The following is a 15469-nucleotide window of genomic DNA, read 5'->3' on the forward strand; positions in this document are numbered from 1 at the left end:
TAATCCATTCAAAGCTTTCGGTGACAAAATATCTCAGCACACTTTTGCATTGCAAAGGCGGTTCAACATTAAGGAGCAGGTATTGTTATTACTTGCAGGCCAGGGAGAATAAGACATTAATACATCAGCCATCTGTTAGCTTAAAGACTTTGAAGAAATGCACATACCTGTACTGATTGATTTCCAAGTGACATTCCAATACCAATAAATGTATCTCTTTCTCATTAAAAAGAGTTTTGAAGGGGTTAATACTAGATTTGGTAGGTTTTAAATCTCATGCTTTGGATATACACTTCTCTCTTTTGTCAGATCGCTCGTTACAGATTTCACAAAGTTTGTTTTGCGTACCTCCTGCATCTTAGAGACGCAAGGCAAAATACACAGATAAAGGGCAGTGACTGTGCATTTTTGTATTTAAAAATGATTCTACCAAAAGTGAACCCCCTGTGGAATAAAAAAGTCATGTGCTTATCGGAGCTGGGACAGTGAGTGGCGAGTTCACTAGAAACCCTGCAGCAGTAATGTGCATTAATTCACCCCACCCCTCACCCCCGCACACCTCCAGCTGCTGAGTCACTGTCTTCTTCCCCCAGGGCCTGGCCAGATGTTGCAGCTCCACATGTGGAGGGAGGACAGGGTGAACTCCAGTACACAGCTTTTCCCCGCACTTCCAGAGGAGCAGCTGGAAGCCCTCTGACCAACATCAGACTGCAGAGCACCCAGTGCAGTAAGTTCTCTCTTTGCAGTCTCCAGACTGCTGCCCTTGCATAGGTGACTGATTTATAGCATACCTTAGAACATTTATCAATCAGCTATATTGATCTTTATTTTTTTCAGCTAGAGCTGAATACATCCTATATTCACATATACTGTATGTAGAGTATACATTATACTGTATATGGACCAATAAATGCAGAACATTTCCAAAGACTAAATTTGGTCTAGGGCCACCGGAGTATTTTTATAAGGTTCTATCCTTCTTGCAGAACGGCGACCTGTGTCTGTCTGTGTGAAGCTTACAGATCAATATCATATCATATCAATCGATAGATTGGCGCCATGCGGTATCAGGCGGGTTTTTCCCTTGTGTTTCACACTGTGTGTTTGTGGTAACCCCAGATAATGACAATGAAGAGAATGTAACCAGGCACCTGTTAAGACGTGAGAGAGCGGTTATACGCGGGGGTGATGAACGGAGCTGGCATGCTGCGTTTCGCCAGCTCACAGCGCTTCCTTTAAGTGACTCAACCGGCGTACACTGCGGTCGCTTTTAACAAGTGAGCCGGACGCGCTTGGAGGCTGGGATCCGTTACGTTTCTCCTCTTTTCCAGCGTCGTCGCGTCTTTTCTGGAGCGGGTCTACTGTACAGCGTTTCTCTCAAGTTTAGTTCGAATGTATTCATCTAAAGCCAGAAGAATGCCGTCAGCCGTACGGAACCTGATAAGGGGCTTGAATTTCAAAACCTCGACATTCTTCGGTGCACCTCTGCATTTTTAGCCCTTTTGTTTCTTATCATAAGGCGTTTCTCAAGCAAGCGAATGAAAACCTTTCAGCGCTAAACCTGCAGGGCTTCGTCTAACGAGAACAGCCGCGCTGCTGTGTAATCGCACTGGTCTGGTTGTGGTGTCTATCCTACTCCTGAAGTAAAGAAGAAAAGGGTCTTAAACCTTGCTTCTACAGCCATAACCAACACATGTCACACACCAATCAGAGTACAGGTACAGTATTCATGCAGGTTTCGGTTAGCTAGCCTTACAGGACAGGCACTCTTCCTCATCGACGGGAGGAGCTGGGGTTTTCTAGCATGGGATGTTTTTTTCCTCTAAAACACGTGCGTTGTTTTTTTTTTTGTTGTTGTTGCTTCCGTTTTCTCAGGGGTTCTAGCTTAATCACTCTCGGGGAGGGAGGGGAAAAAAAAATCTCCCCGGCCCGGTGACTCAGTCGCCGTGTCTTCCTTACGTGCGCCAAAGTACCTCTTGCTAGTCATACACCGTCCCACCTCGGAGTTTCTCCGGCTCCCTGTGTAATTCAAGCAGGCGGCCGGCCTCCCATCTTGCTGGTAACACCGAGCCATGCGGCCAGGGGCCACGCCCACCGCGGCCGCTGATTGGCTGCGGCGGCTGACAGCGGCCCCTCCCCCCAGGGACCGCCTCCTCGGGATGCCGCTCTGAAAGCGAGCTTCAGGCAGACTGAAACTAACCTTGGACGAGTCGGGATCTTATATGGGAATGAGCTGGGTTTGTCATGGAGCTACAAGACTCTCGGACGGCTCTTTATTGGAGTTTCTGAGTCGCCTGCCTCTTGCGCTCGTATTTTTGCGGCGCGCACGGTTTTTAAATCGCAGCCCCGGCGCTCTGGATGCGCACGTCGACCTGCGCCTGCGGGGATCCGCACACCCTCGTTTATTTATTTTTGTTTTAAATCTTTGGCTTCTGTGCAAATCGATTATGAAGTGACGTCCCGCCGCCGTACAGCACCCCCCCCCCTCCCCTCCCCACGCAGGAGCGAAGCGAAATAAACCTCCCTTTTTGTGTTTGCAAGCCACACGAACAGAGAAAAGAGCTGCCAGTAAGGGTAAGTTGTTCTGCTCGACGGTTTTCTGCGTCCGGAGAGTTTCTTTTTCTTCATTCAAATCAAAGCGATACTGCGGTACTCATATTGCCATCCGTGTGGTAGCGATATTACAAAATGAGGCTGTTATGGCTGTAGTAGCTGACAGCCGCTATATTTACCTGTAAATAATAGTATGTTTGCGCACTGTAGTGGCAAAGTATGTACTGTAACACATCTCGGCACTGTTTCGCCGAACCCATGATCAGTGTTACGAAGGCACGTACTGTAGTACCACCGCGAGCTATAAATGAAAGGCGGGGTTCATTAATAGCCATCCATAAATAAAATTAAATGAAGTTAGACGTTGTTTTCAGCTCAGCAGGCAGGCGTGCTGTCCATACTGTACTCGATACCGTGCTCACGTCCTGCAAACTGAAACTTGGGTTGTTGCGCTTTGCTGCGGGGGAAGTCGGCAGCGATGGGCTTCGCCCGGACTCGCATGTACTCTACTGTACCGCCGCATTGCCGGCTTCATAGAGAGAGGGGATCATCTGCCATAGGTACAGTACACGTACTGTACACTGGGATTCGGAATCACGCCGTTTTCTCTGGACGCGCACAGTGCGGGGGACAAACAGCACGGAGGATTAAATGCGCTGCTGTGTAGTGAGGAGTGGGAAAGGTGACGTGAATGTGCTTTAAATTAATTGTGGCAGCTACGGTAGCACGGCTAGCGTCGAACTGGTTTGAAAGTCCGTGGAGCGCCGCATTTCAGCAGCTCAGCAGACGCACAGTAAGTGAGGTGCGGTGGTGTGGGATCTTGCAATGTGGGCTCTCAGCCTGCAGTGATCCTTTTGTAACTGCCTGGGAACGGGCGCTGCGAGAGGCGGTATCGATTTTTCTACCTGCTCGGGAAGTTGTTACTCTGTGAACTGCACCGCCTGCGCGGCTGCAAAACGCGGCGACGCAAACGCAGATGTCTCCTTGATGCTTTGATGTCTCTTTCCCTGGACGGATGCCATCCAGAATGTGTGTAAGGCAGCGGTGGGGTGAGACTGTGTGACTGTGTGAATGTCATACCACGTCGGATCCGGTCTCCTATAATATGAATTAAGGACCTAAGTGCGCTGTGGCAGCTGGCAGCCTTGCGCCCGTGTTTCCTGACGCCTCCGTGGCCGGTGGTGATACCGGACTGCTAGTATCGGGCGGAGAGGACCGTGTTGTCATCTGCAGGCGTGAGTCATGACACAGCGACTCGCGTACGGAGAAGCCACGGGACCTACTGTACGTCAATGCTATTTAACCCTTCCCTGTTTGTGTTGCCTGAGCTTTTCGACAAGGTGACTCACCTGATTAGCTAAGTGTGTTACTGACCTTTTGTTGGTTTATTATTGTTATTGTTGCTGAATAACAAACGGATCCTGCGCTCTTTAACGTTCCCAATCCTCCTCATTTTCATAGCCCTTCACTACCATCATCTTCTTTAACGCAGGATTACAATCTAAAAGTCTCACGAAGTTGCGTGGCTGTCGTTAGCCTTTGAGGCTGCGGTCTTGTCCAGGCGTTTGTTAGAACTTTGATTTACTCCAAACACACTCATTTGACTTCACTTTTATCGTGTCTCACCTCTTTGTTGGCAGAAGTCAACAGAAGGCAATGATGTCCCCTTTGTCCGCTGTATTTCTCATTCTGCTGTCTATCTTTGAGCATTTCTTCACGCTAAAAATTAGTCACGTGTTTTTTACCTGTTGGCAAACAAGTAGACATTCACCAAACCTTTCTAGGGGATCTGAGCTGCTGGGTACTTCAGTTGCCAGAACACGATGGCAGTGATGCTTCAGAATAAAATACCACACACTTCAAGGTTTTTTTTTGTACCTGGAATCCAATGTTTGAGAGCATTTTATGCAGAAAAAAGACAATTTCAAAAACGAGAGACTTTATAGCCATCGCAAATGTTCAACTTCTTTGTGCTGTGAGACTAAAAACAGAAAAGCAGTCATGCCCACCGTCTGTAGCTGTAAGGGTTTGGCAATAAAAGCTGATGCCTGTTGGTTGGTAAACCATACCTGTCAAACTCATTTCAGCTGTGATGTCATGTGTCAGGGTGCCCGGATATACTCACTGATGGCCCCCCTGTCTTTCCAGTGGCGTATGTCAGTGCATTCACAGGAGGCTTTGGCAGGGTTTCCTGTAAAACTTAAGGAGGAAGTGGGCCTCACATCCCCAGCTTGTTGGTCACAGTCTTCGTGAAGATGGTCTTTGGATTGTCAGAGGAAAAGGATCATGAAGGGTTCAGACTCAACTCCTGTTCTTTTTACATGTGGACTTGAGTGACTGTGTACAGTAATTTCTCCACATTAGTGTTGCATGGAAATAATGTGCATTTATATCATTGATAATATCCTGTGCAAGTGCAAGGTATCACAGGTAATGAGCTGGAAGACATCATGCTAATGATACTGTGATATTGTAGCATGGCTCTCTCTTCACGAAGCTTCTCTTTCTTGTCCATTTTATTTTGGAAAACCTACACGAGCTCTGTCAGACTTGCAGGGTTTTTTCTTCCCGTACCTGTTGTAGAAATTACGCCGAGTTGTCTCGCTGAATATTGGGGGCCGTCAGCACGTGGGACAGCTGCTGCAGCTTTCAACTTCTGCCCCCGAAACATTATCGCCTGTAGCGGGAGCATCGCGGATGATGTCATCGCACGGATAGAGTCGCCGTGGCGCGTGATCCCTGCCATTAACATGGGCCCTGGCGTTCGAGTTGCATCCATCATCGCCCGCTGTCAGCAGAGGCATCTCGTAGAGCTGTTAGTACTAATTCTGGTCTGCAGAGAGAATGCTGAGAAAGACCCAGAAGGTGGAGTCGGGGGTTTACAGCGAAGAGAACAGGTGGAAGCTGTAGGCGGGGGTCGGGCTGCTGGTTTCGGATGGAGGTGCGTGTCCGCGGGTCGTCGGGCTTTAAAGAGGACCTGTCCTGTCTGCCTGGCCAGGCGTGCAGGACTCCCGTAATGCTCCGCATGTTTGTTCGAAGAGTCACCCTCCTGCTAAGGGCAGTGCACATACTGTACCGCACCAGACGCGGGCAGCTCGTTTTGTCACTGAGGTGCAGGGATCTGAAGGGGAGCAGCTATCGTTGTCACCTGTGGAATTTACTACCCACTCCAGGCCTGCAGAAAGCTGTTTAGCCCACAGCCTTCGGATTTTTCCACACTAGGGGCTTGAGACCTTGCAGCCTGCTGTAAGTTCTTTAGGAAATTCTTTCTCTTTGTATTTTCAGGAGTTGTGGAATGGAAAGGCTTCATGTCTGTTGAACACGTGCTGCTCTCTAAATCAGCCAGAGCAACTTTGGCATGACAGGGCTTCATGCAAAAGCCAAAGAGACAGAAGCTCTTCTTTCTGGATGGGTGTATTTGCCTTTGAACTTCCAGCTGCCTTCCGGTCTGCAGTTACAGTATCAGGAGTTTGCAGCTGTGAGGAATATGTTGTGTCTTGCTCTGTACACAGATATCTCTACCTATTTGGCATTTTTAAGAATGATTGTCATATGAGCAAATCACATCGGCATTTCTCATCTAGAAGGGGAAAAAAAGTACTGGCAACATTTTTTCTTCCCATGCAAGACTTGTTAACCAACTTGTTCTGCAACTATTAAACAATGGGATCCGTACTTTTATTCAGAGTCGTTTAGCTAACTGGGGGTTCTCTCACAAAAGGAGAAGAATTATTGGTGCTTGAAAAACACAGCAGCTGAAGACTCAGTTGGGATTGTCAGTTAGAGGGAGAGCTTTTTGTTGTGCTGGATTTTAATTGACATGGGCTCCCTTTGCAAGGTGTATCAGATAACAGCAAAGGCTTTTGATGTGGGTGTTGCTCAGTGCCTAAAGACGATGAACTGGGTCTTGAAACAGGCTGCTTTCTTGGGCAGTGACTGCAGAGCTCACATACCTGTGATGTTTCTTGGCATTCCTGTCTGTCATTCTTTGTTTTCCGCAGTCACGAGTCCGGGTTTATTGGCCCCTGGTGGCCCCATTCTAAAGAGGTTTCAGATCAGGCTGTGTGAATGTAAAGGGTGTTGGTGGACCAGTAGGTGGCACTTGTCACCTGAGCATGACTGGGAACACTGTCCTGCAGGAGGTGCTGTTTTTCTTTTCATGAGAAGTTAAACTGAGATCCTGACTATTAGTTCATTAAAGATGCCATGGCACTGTTCTAAAATGTAGTGGTATTAGCCCAGATGTCCTGGCAACATCCTACTCTGGGCTTGACCAAGCTGCCTTCCCTGAATTCCCCCTGCAGTCAGTTGCTGAAGAGCCTTCTCCCTTCTCCAGCAGTGGGGCTGCTGGCGCAGAATGGCCAACACACCTCCAGGTGGAGCCTGCAATTCTGTGGTGGATGAACTGGACCCTGTCTTATATTGGACACTTTATCAATGTAGTTATCAAATCATTTGTGAAGAGCTTTTTTTTGCTGTTATCTAGTGTTATACACTGTGCACATCTTAGTCAACAGTGTGCATTCCTCTTCAGACACTGGGTGGGGTGGGGGGGGGGGGGCAGTGTTACTGCATGCTGAATCAATAAGATTAATTTGTTGAGAGCTTGAATCTGAAGCACAAAACGTTTTCACTGTTCTCTGTTAATGTAATTTAATACTGTAGGTGGGAACTACACAGAAGTGCACTTAAAATGGATAAGAGGAGGCAGTTCTTCACCCAAAGGGTAGTTGAGGTCTGGAACGGTATGCCCTGCCATGGTGTTGAGGCTGGCTTCCTTTGAGCCTAGCCTTCACTCTGGGCCATGCTGATTTCTGGCTTCTTTTGAGGAACAGCTGGATGAGATCCTTGGATCAATTAACTACTGTCTAATAATGGTCCAGATAGACCTCATTGCCTCCTCTTACTCTTGTAACTGTTCTCGTTAAAATGCGATTACAATGGAAACTTACAGATGAAAGATACCGCATGAAGCAGTAGTAAAAGCCCTGCTCCCATGTTCCTGTTCCAAGCTGCGGTTTTGAGCTTGAGAAGCTTCATGATTTCTGTAGAGCTCTGTCCCCCCTGTGTCTTGTAGCAGATATTAAAAGGAAGACTGCTTGCCCCAGTTGGCTGCTTCCTGTTTGCAGCTGATGTGTGAGCTCTGGGCTGCGGTGCCAGGCTGCCTCTCTCTTTACAACTTGGAGCCAACCGCAAGCAAGCCTCGACATGTTTTCAGCAGGACTGTAAATTAGCAGTGATGTAACCCGGCTGGTTTATTCTGGGGCTGTTCTGTCTCGGAGCCCCGAGCTGCAGTGGTACTCATCCCCCTGCGGTTCTGCGATCGCATTGCTCTGTTTTCCCATGCGCCTGGGTGCTGCTGGCTGCCGGTCGGCCCGGCTGTGTGCAGGTGGTCAGCACGGATCCTGGAAATCCAGGACGTTTCCAGGACAAAGCAAACCGTTGTCTCATCATGGCGGAAAGATGCAGTTTCTTTCCCTGGAATTATAATTGATTCTAACATTAAAAAATTTGATCAAGGTGGGTTTTCTGTGGTCCTTTAAGTACTTCTCTTTACATTGAAAGAGATGCGGAACTGAGAGCTTCTAATTTTTGGTCACTCTGATGATTTTAAAAAGCTCCTGGATATATTTATAAGTATAGTACGTGCAGCTCGGAATAAGTATTTTGCGACAACACATTTTCTTGGGTTGTGCATGAAATGTCTGTTACGATTTGTGCAGAACTGCACGGATGCATGATCAGCTGTTCTGCTTCTCATTCTGTTGCCTGTAAGTCTGTTCTGGTGTAGTACATTGTGTCGTCAGGGCCCAGGAATTACACTGTAAACCCCTCATGCAAAGCATTAGGCTTTCTCCTGACCACAGACATGCGTTTCATGTTGTTTAGATATGAAGGATTGAAATTGGAAGTGTTTATACTGACATTCTAAATGCCTATTAGGCTGAATGCATGGAAATTGCCTGTTACACAGGACATTAATTCCACAGATGCCGGGTATTAAGTCTGTCAGTGCTTGGAAATGTTGTAATACTGTAGCTGTAAGGGTAGAAAGATGTTCGATGCTAATAAATTGATTATCTCTTTTGATGTCAAATCCTGAATCCTGGAATTGGAACGTGAGAGTCGCCAAGGGCCCTCTCCTTGATTGGTAGCTCAGTGAGTCAGGAACTGTGTCTTTCGTTCACATTATTTCTGAAAGCGTTGACTCGCCTTCCTCCTGAACCTGGGGACGCAGATCTTGTCTCAGAATCAGAATCGCTTTTATTCGCCAGTGCGTGTCAGGTACAGGAATTTGCCTTGGTACATATGGAACCTGCTCAACACAAAACCCACACAGGTGCAAAGGGAGCATTAACATTACTGACATAGTTACATGGGACAATATACAGAAGATGGGGCAGTCACAACACAGTCACAATGTGTGCTCACAGTACAACATGTAGACAGTACAGTATATATGGACACAGGCACATTCACATTTTAATTTTCAGAGCCTTCCGATCTTCAAGGTCCTGTGCCCTATTGCCACACTGCTAAAAAAAGCACAAACAGGCCTCTGAGTGGCTCGACCCCGCACCAGGGCCAGCAGTGCTGCCAGCGACAGTGCACCTCCGCCCCAGTCCCTGCTGGTCCTCTGGGCTGCTGCAAAGCTTGCAGCATGTCAGGAGGCAACTGGCGCCGTGGCCGAGACTGCTGGAGGGGTCTGTCTGCACTTCCCTGGAGATGCAAAGACACAGGTGGCTGACCCAGGTCGGGTGGGTGTGTGGTAAAACATGTTCAGAATTTTAACAACAGCAGCAAACTTTATTTTCGTGTATCATCTTTTAAAAGTGGGCTTCTCAAGGTGCTTTACAGAACAACACAGAGAAAAAAAAACACTTGTGAGGAGATAGTAGATGGGGCTATGGCTTTTTTTAAAATGGTACAAAAAGGAAGCTTCCTTCTGCTTGTGAAATCGCTTTTCTTTCTGCTGATTTCTCAGATTCCTTCGGGGACAGAAGACTTATGTGTCCTTTTAATGACAGACTAACGCTGGACTCTGACGGCAGGTTGAACAGGGGCTTGGTTTTCTGTTGACAAAACGCGGATTGCTGTCCTTGCCGAACGGATGGATTCAGTCTTACGAAATGAACTGCGCAGGCTTGTGAAGTTGTGCTTTCTAGTATTAAGCTGGTTGTCTCAAGCTTGTATCTTTAAAAGCCTGAACTGGCAGGGAGCTGGCATCTCTGGGAGAGATTGCGTGATATAATATCTGTCTGTCGGGCAGGGAGGTGAGAGAATAGATATAAATAGAGGTAGTGTCAACTCAGAAGGTATCCCTGGCACAGCTGACAGGAACCCTCTTGGGGCTGTACACTTTGTGCATGAGCATTAGGGGTGAACTGTAGGAAGCCTAACCTGGAAGTGTATGCCTTTGAAAAGAAGTATGGCGTACCACGGTAAAAACGCAGCAAAGTGCAGCAACACACGGTGAGCTCATGGGAAAGCATGAAGAAGCTTAACAAGGTATAATAAAGTTATTTTTGGGCTGTCCCTTTTCAAGCAGTACACACTGAGTCTCTTTCACTCCATTTCATAAACCCCCGTACGTCATAGGAAAGACCCCTAAACAGAAAACAAGTCTGAAATTGCTGTGTGAAACAGAAATCATTCAGAGCAGTCCTGCAAAGACTGTAGGGCAGAACTGCAGTGTAGTGTATGTGACCATCTTCTCAGACTTCCAGAGCAAGCCCGATGTGCTCTGCATTGTGTGTTATTTTTTTTCAGGAAAATATCTGGATCCTCTCAAGGCAAAGGATCCAGCCAAAAGGCTTCTGATTCCGAAAGCTTTTCCATAAATGGGTGGAAGAGCTCAGTGCTGTGCAGAGATGAGGGAGGTCTGCAGTAGCTCCGTCAGGGAACGGCGAGGGTGGAGCGAGACCCGTTGGGATTAGATGGGTGGGTGGAGGGGAGAGTAATAATAACACGAATGTGTGGTGAGGTCAGCCTGGTGTAAATTCCTGCACTTCATGGAAAACTGCCTGCGTCTTGACGGAGCAGGGGCTGAGAATTCCCTTACCCCTTTCCCCAGTCCCTCTCCTATTGAACAGGGCAGCACGGACACAGCACTGCCAAGTAACACCCAATGCCTTTCACATGCTGCTGTGTCACTTTTTTTAGACCGGTGCGTCTGTATTTTCTCAAACTTTCCGCGACAATAGCGGTGATGATTTCGGGGATATCAGCTTACCTGCTTTTAATGGGACTGTTGCGAGTTTCAGCAAGACTGTCCTACCCCGTGTGTTTTTTTTTGCTGGCTGTGAGTTTCTCCTCTGGAGTTTGGAGGCTGGGGGATGTACAGTAGGTATGCGTGGCTGACAGGAGAAATGGAGAAGGGGTGTCCTGAGAAACAGGCTGGTGAGAGATCTGACAGGCTGGTATCTGACAGGCTGTCCTCGCCTCTCTGTCGTGATGCTGTGCTGTGCTACCCCATGCTCATGGGCAGGCTGTAACCCCACTGCTTTTTATAGCTCCTGTCATCATCTTAAAACTGCACATGTACATCAGAGCAGGAGGAGCTCTGAGACCAGCAGTTTAACAGTGTTTTTTTTTACTTCTTCATTTGTTAATGCGTGTAATGAGAGGTAATTGAGTTTGAGCAGTGATTTTCCTGTTTGCTTGAAATAACACAGCGTTACAGTCTTGTCTGGTTCCAAACAGGCTCCTGGCAATGGGTCTCATTGTCCTGAGTGAGGCTACTATAGTGCCACCCATGTATGAACATATATCAAGCCTGGTTTACTCCTTTCACCTATTATTGATAAATTCCATTTATACACTTCTTGCTGCATCTGATCAAGAAAATAGCCACAAAATTTTAAACTTCCTACTTGTGTTGTAGCTGGTGACTGTCTGCTACACAGGCCCAGTTTCATCAGGTGTCTGCTGCTGTGGCAATGCAGACCACAGCCAACTGTCTCTATAATTAGCTTGTGATTTCTTGGCCCTGCTGTCCAGCAGGACAGTGATGTAAGTGTTTTTCACTTGTGGCAGCAGGTGGCTTGTTTTTGAGCAGACAGGACATGTTATTGCTTGGAGGGGAGTGGGAGGGGGTGATGTGGGTTTCACAGCTTGTTCAGGGTGACTTTGCAGGGTCACCTGCTGCAGGTGCAGCACTAGGATGATGAAAAAATAAAATATCACATGTGATTCAGTGACTTTCCCAATGAATGACTTCAGCAGCGCTGCTTTGTTCCAGAGCACCTGCAGATCTGAGCTCTCCGTTCTGTACAATCACTGAGTCCAGCCCAATCCCCAGGAGCTGGGGAGGGTTCAGTTTCCTGCAGTTGTGTTTGTATTCCAGGCACCTCAAGAAATCCGAGTCGCATTGTTACGACCCGAGAAAGACATTCAGCTCTGTTTCCTAGAGGGATTTCTTTTGCTTTCGTTTCCTGTTTGTCTTTGAAGATTGTAGTTGTTTAAATGCGTAGAGTCTCTCTGTTTGTGTGCTCCTGTGCATCCCAGATCCCCTCATGAGTCAAAACTCCTTAATTTCCTCCTCCAGCAGGGTAGGGCAATCACTCCTCCTGCTCGCTGGGTGAGGGCCCAGGGCCTCTTTATTCTGAGCAAGTCTACTTGGCTGGGTTTTAATGTTGTGGGAGCTTGCTGTGAATTCCTGACAAGTTTTAATTTCCCAACACACCTCTGTAGAGCCAGCCAGCTGTTGCTTACAACGAGGGTGTTGCCTGACTTGAGAAGTTACACGGATTATTTCACTGCTAAAAAAAGATAAAGCACCATCGGTATTGAGAAAAAAGCCTGACCCCTGCCTGTGTGAACGCTTCAAGTATTAAATATATCTTCTCTTTGCCGTGGCTGGGATACTGACTGCAGTGTGTACAGTGTGTACAGTTGCTTTGTAACACCTATTATCTTGAGGAACGCTTCATTCAAGTGAAGAGTGTCAAGGTGTGTTATGTGTTGGCTTTGAAAATTCGTTCTTGGCTGTGCTCAGGTCCAGTCCAGCTCTCCCCCAGTAGAGTAGCCCAGAGGATTGTGGGGGATGCCAGCTCTTCAAAGAACGCCAGCCATCAGCGTGACGCTTCTGTTTTTCTTTCTGTTAAAAGAGAGGCTCCCAACAGCGAGATGGGCTTCATCTGCTCGTTGAGTCCTGGACGAAAATTTACTGCAGAGATTCTTGAGGCTTATGAGTTTCTTTATTGGCACCTGGCTAATGTCCATTTTTCAGTTTCAAGTTAAGTTCACAGATGTAAACGTAGGGTTAAGAAACATCCCCTCGGCTTGGTCCTGCTGCGACTCGACTTTGATTTATAACACCCAAGGACAAGTCCTCCCTGTGTCCCATTGTGGATAGAGTGGTTACTAGCGCCGCCTTTGTGCCACCCCTTTCTCACAGACTGGGTGCATACTGCAGGCCCCGAGCTTAGCTGTGTGTTTTCAGGGATGACTTCTGAACAAACTCTTGCATTTGGCTTGGAATGCAGGGACGTCACAAAGTTGGTGTGATTAAGCAAAATCCAAACTGTATGTAAAGACAGTTTGTTCCAGAGCATTGTTTGGCAGTTTTGGTGTGTGTCATCTGAGTTTTTTGTGTTAGTTGTCAGAAGAGAAACACAGCAGTACTCCAATGTTTCTTTTATGCCCAAAGAATTTATTAATAAATAATTTCCAAAGTGATTTTTAACACAAGGGAGAAATGAAGTTCTACAGTTTAGATAGACCACAGTAGGCACATTGTGCATCCATTATTTTCTTCCTACTGTATCGTTTGCACAAATTGTACATTTCGTGTATGACATTGTGCAGCATGCTGTAAAATTAACATTTCAATTAATTCCAGCCCAACAAAGGATGCCCTTATATCAAATGCACAGTTCAAACATATGACATAATGAGCTGTATTGTGCCTTTTGCACATTCCCAGACAATAGTGACTAACCGCATATCATTAACAAGGAGTCAGCTACTAAACTGAGTGGGAAATGAGGCCGTGTCTTATAATCAAAAGGCATTTTATACATTTTGTCTGATTTAATCACGACTTCCAGTTCAGCAACATTCCCCTGGTACATTTCCAAGTGTTTACCTAATGGCATGAGAGATTTTTATTGATTTGTATTTTTTACCAGTTTTATTAATATAACAATAAAGTAATCAGTGGAGGAAATCAGTGGGTCTCTTGACAGTAGTTTTTTTGTGTAGACAAGTTTCTTTTTAATTTTTGGTGCATTTTTTCCTCATCCTCGCAAATTGCACACTCAGAATTTTAGCCTATGTGGATAGGAAATAAAGATGTTTGTTATCAGGAACAGCCGATTGTGCAATGAAATGCAGACGAGAGACGTACGGAATTGCTCAGAGCATAGCTGAAGAGCTGCGCCTGAAATGACCCTGCCGTTGATTTCCTTCTGAGACATAATGAAGCAGCAGCGAGCGAGGTTTTCATCGGCATGCCCTGGAAATGAACCCCTGGGCCACGCTGACGCATTCTGTTCTCTACAACTCCGGTATCTGTCACTGCTGCTGCTGCTGGCAAATCCACGGGGGCCTCTGATTTGGTTTTTAAGCCATATGCACGAGATGTTTCTCTTGACATTTCGAATCGGCCTCTTCTTCCGGCCTCCCACCCGCCGTGCTTTGATTTTGAATCTGCACGCTTGAGCAGCTCCGCTCGCCCGTGTGCGAACACACACCTGTGTGTACTGTAGTCAGGCCCCCAGGATTGCTTTCCCACTGCAACGAGAGCAGGGCGAAGGCATTGCAGAGGCGACCCGTGCAGCTCTTGCCAATAATAATATAAGCTTAGAAGCGTCTCGCAGCAAGTCATAGTTGGCACTGCTATGCTGGAAACCGAGGATGTCCAGAACCAACCACAAACCCACCCAGCCCTGGCAGCACTTAGGCAGCTGGGCCCAGGCTCTCTGGCATCGGAAGAATCCTGCACACAGCCCAGGCTCACACCTGCAACGTCAGGGCTGTACTGTCCAGCCCATCCTCTGAACACGTGTTGTCATGAAGAGCCACTGGAGAGCTCAATGATCAGCCAATAACATAAGAATGGCTTTTGTTATTGTCTCTTTCTACACCTTCAAAATTTAACGTGAGAAATCATTCTTTAGATGAAAACAAGCTAGATCTTCATGAATATTTTCAAGAGACTCTCAGGAACTACAGGACGACCTGCTTTCATTCCAGTTGTTACCGAAGACGGGTTCGTTACCTCTGTTACCTCAGGATATGCACTGTAGACAAGTCTGAAAAAAGTAAAGCAGTTCAGGCCACCCACTGATCAAGAGATGGGGGTTTCTTTGTGTGTGTGTGTGTGTGTGTGTCTTTAAACACACGATGTGCAACTGTAGGGCTTAGAAGACAGTGGAATTGGTGATCTGCAGGCATGACCTTCCTCGGAGGAGATGGTCCTGTACCACAAGGGGTCCAGACTCCTGCAACTTTGGGGACACCAGCAAGCCAGCCAGTGTGACTGCATTGCAGTGCCACGGCAGTGCTGCGCTCCAGGACTAAGTCTGTGCAAGCCTGATGGTATCACGTGTTCAGAGCAGCAGAGAGAAGGTCCTGCGGAGGTGGGGGAGGACCGATCGAGCCTGTGGCCTGCTGCCGTGACAGATAGCAGAGGTAGCTCAGACAGAGCATGCACCACTGCTCCACCAGCGCTGTTCTCTAGCTCCCCCGCTGGAGCCTGCTCTTTGTTTAAATTGGTCCAGTTAGGTGTTTTGTGCAGCTCTGAATGCGGTTTTCTTTCTGTAATCTCGTTGCACAGATTTTCAAAGGGGTGGCGTGTGTAGGTCTAGGACAGTGGCCCTGACATCTTTCATTGCTCTCTCCCTGATTGCCACATGTCAGTGGCTCGGCATTGCGCTCTTGTTGGAAGCATCAGCTGCCATGTCTGCCAGTG

The 15469-nt window shown here is 47.3% G+C and overlaps 1 protein-coding gene across 6 annotated transcripts in view; it reads left to right on the forward strand.

Annotated features, from left to right (window-relative positions):
• Positions 1-670: 670 nt before the first annotated feature.
• Positions 671-15469, forward strand: part of rhbdf1a (rhomboid 5 homolog 1a (Drosophila)) — a 45542-nt gene continuing 30743 nt past the window's right edge. For 2 of the 6 annotated variants that reach the window (XM_088936265.1, XM_088936268.1), the window contains exon 1: positions 2157-2574. The gene's annotated coding sequence lies outside the window, so the exon portion shown is untranslated. Of the gene's footprint in view, positions 728-1261; positions 1719-2156; positions 2575-15469 lie in introns of those variants that run through there. The other 4 variants (XM_088936269.1, XM_088936266.1, XM_088936270.1 and 1 more) reach the window with 4 other exon arrangements.

This window comes from Atractosteus spatula, chromosome 18 (genome assembly GCF_055471065.1).
Source record: "Atractosteus spatula isolate fAtrSpa1 chromosome 18, fAtrSpa1.hap1, whole genome shotgun sequence".
NCBI lineage: Eukaryota > Metazoa > Chordata > Actinopteri > Semionotiformes > Lepisosteidae > Atractosteus > Atractosteus spatula.